Source organism: Rutidosis leptorrhynchoides, chromosome 10 (assembly GCF_046630445.1).
Source record: "Rutidosis leptorrhynchoides isolate AG116_Rl617_1_P2 chromosome 10, CSIRO_AGI_Rlap_v1, whole genome shotgun sequence".
Lineage (NCBI taxonomy): Eukaryota > Viridiplantae > Streptophyta > Magnoliopsida > Asterales > Asteraceae > Rutidosis > Rutidosis leptorrhynchoides.
The window spans coordinates 160824627-160828111 of record NC_092342.1 but is presented as its reverse complement, the minus strand read 5'-3'; positions in this window follow the sequence as shown (position 1 = coordinate 160828111).

Genomic DNA, 3485 nt, shown 5'->3' with positions numbered 1-3485 from the left:
TACAATACAAGTTGATTAAGTTATGGTTGGAATAGATTTGTTACCAATTTTCACGTAGCTAAAATGAGAAAAATTATCCAATCTTGTTTTACCCATAACTTCTTCATTTTAAATCCGTTTTGAGTGAATAAAATTGCTATGGTTTCATATTGAACTCTATTTTATGAATCTAAACAGAAAAGTATAGGTTTATAGTGGGAAAAATAAGTTACAAGTCGTTTTTGTAAAGGTAGTCATTTCAGTCGAAAGAACGACGTCTAGATGACCATTTTAGAAAACATACTTCCACTTTGAGTTTAACCATAATTTTTGGATATAGTTTCATGTTCATAATAAAAATCATTTTCTCAGAATAACAACTTTAAAAATCAAAGTTTATCATAGTTTTTAATTAACTAACCCAAAACAGCCCGCGGTGTTACTACGACGGTGTAAATCCGGTTTTACGGTATTTTTCGTGTTTCCAGGTTTTAAATCATTAAGTTAGCATATCATATAGATATAGAACATGTGTTTAGTTGATTTTAAAATTCAAGTTAGAAGGATTAACTTTTGTTTGCGAACAAGTTTAGAATTAACTAAACTATGTTCTAGTGATTACAAGTTTAAACCTTCGAATAAGATAGCTTTATATGTATGAATCGAATGATGTTATGAACATCATTACTACCTTAATTTCCTTGGATAAACCTACTGGAAAAGAGAAAAATGGATCTAGCTTCAACGGATCCTTGGATGGCTCGAAGTTCTTGAAGCAGAATCATGACACGAAAACAAGTTCAAGTAAGATCATCACTTGAAATAAGATTGTTATAGTTATAGAAATTGAACCAAAGTTTGAATATGATTATTACCTTGTATTAGAATGATAACCTACTGTAAGAAACAAATATTTCTTGAGGTTGGATGATCACCTTACAAGATTGGAAGTGGGCTAGCAAACTTGAAAGTATTCTTGATTTTATGTAACTAGAACTTCTAAAATATATGAAGAACACTTAGAACTTGAAGATAGAACTTGAGAGAGATCAATTAGATGAAGAAAATTGAAGAATGAAAGTGTTTGTAGGTGTTTTTGGTCGTTGGTGTATGGATTAGATATAAAGGATATGTAATTTTATTTTCATGTAAATAAGTCATGAATGATTACTCATATTTTTGTAATTTTATGAGATATTTCATGCTAGTTGCCAAATGATGGTTCCCACATGTGTTAGGTGACTCACATGGGCTGCTAAGAGCTGATCATTGGAGTGTATATACCAATAGTACATACATCTAAAAGTTGTGTATTGTACGAGTACGAATACAGGTGCATACGAGTAGAATTGTTGATGAAACTGAACGAGGATGTAATTGTAAGCATTTTTGTTAAGTAGAAGTATTTTGATAAGTGTCTTGAAGTCTTTCAAAAGTGTATGAATACATATTAAAACACTACATGTATATACATTTTAACTGAGTCGTTAAGTCATCGTTAGTCGTTACATGTAAATGTTGTTTTGAAACCTTTAGGTTAACGATCTTGTTGAATGTTGTTAACCCATTGTTTATTATAACAAATGAGATGTTAAATTGTTATATTATCATGATATTATGATATATAATATATCTCAGTATGATGTATATACAGTTAAATGTCGTTACAACGATAATCGTTACATATATGTCTCGTTTCGAAATCATTAAGTTAGTAATCTTATTTTTACATATGTATTTCATTGTTAATACACTTAATAATATATTTACTTATCATTTAACATAATTAACCAAGTGTATCAATATCTTAATATGATTCATATGTACCTAGTAAGACGTTGTTATAACGATAATCGTTATATATATCGTTTTCGAGTTTCTTAAATTAATAGTCTCATTTTTATGTATATAACTCATTGTTAAAATACCTAATGAGATACATACTTATAATAAAAACATGTTTACTATATATATAACCATATATATGTCATCGTATAATTTTTACAAGTTTTAACGTTCGTGAATCACCGGTCAACTTGGGTGGTCAATTGTCTATATGAAACATATTTCAATTAATCAAGTCTTAACAAGTTTGATTGCTTAACATGTTGGAAACATTTAATCATGTAAATATCACTCTCAATTAATATATATAAACATGGAAAAGTTCGGGTTACTACAGTACCTACCCGTTAAATAAATTTCGTCCCGAAATTTTAAGCTGTTGAAGGTGTTGATGAATCTTCTGGAAATAGATGCAGGTATTTCTTCTTCATCTGATCTTCACGCTCCCAGGTGAACTCGGGTCCTCTACGAGCATTCCATCGAACCTTAACAATTGGTATCTTGTTTTGCTTATGTCTTTTAACCTCACGATCCATTATTTCGACGGGTTCTTCGATGAATTGAAGTTTTTCGTTGATTTGGATTTCATCTAACGGAATAGTGAGATCTTCTTTAGAAAAACATTTCTTCTAATTCGAGACGTGGAAAGTGTTATGTACAGCAGCGAGTTGTTGAGGTAACTCAAGTCGGTAAGCTACTGGTCCGACACGATCAATAATCTTGAATGGTCCAATATACCTTGGATTTAATTTCCCTCGTTTACCAAATCGAACAACGCCTTTCCAAGGTGCAACTTTAAGCATGACCATCTCTCCAATTTCAAATTCTATATCTTTTCTTTTAATGTCAGCGTAGCTCTTTTGTCGACTTTGGGCGGTTTTCAACCGTTGTTGAATTTGGATGATCTTCTCGGTAGTTTCTTGTATAATCTCCGGACCCGTAATCTGTCTATCCCCCACTTCACTCCAACAAATCGGAGACCTGCACTTTCTACCATAAAGTGCTTCAAACGGCGCCATCTCAATGCTTGAATGGTAGTTGTTGTTGTAGGAAAATTCTGCTAACGGTAGATGTCGATCCCAACTGTTTCCGAAATCAATAACACATGCTCGTAGCATGTCTTCAAGCGTTTGTATCGTCCTTTCGCTCTGCCCATCAGTTTGTGGATGATAGGCAGTACTCATGTCTAGACGAGTTCCTAATGCTTGCTGTAATGTCTGCCAGAATCTTGAAATAAATCTGCCATCCCTATCAGAGATAATAGAGATTGGTATTCCATGTCTGGAGATGACTTCCTTCAAATACAGTCGTGCTAACTTCTCCATCTTGTCATCTTCTCTTATTGGCAAGAAGTGTGCTGATTTGGTGAGACGATCAACTATTACCCAAATAGTATCAAAACCACTTGCAGTCCTTGGCAATTTAGTGATGAAATCCATGGTAATGTTTTCCCATTTCCATTCCGGGATTTCGGGTTGTTGAAGTAGACCTGATGGTTTCTGATGCTCAGCTTTGACCTTAGAACACGTCAAACATTCTCCTACGTATTTAGCAACATCGACTTTCATACCCGGTCACCAAAAATATTTCCTGAGATCCTTGTACATCTTCCCTGTTCCAGGATGTATTGAGTATCTGGTTTTATGAGCTTCTCTAAGTAC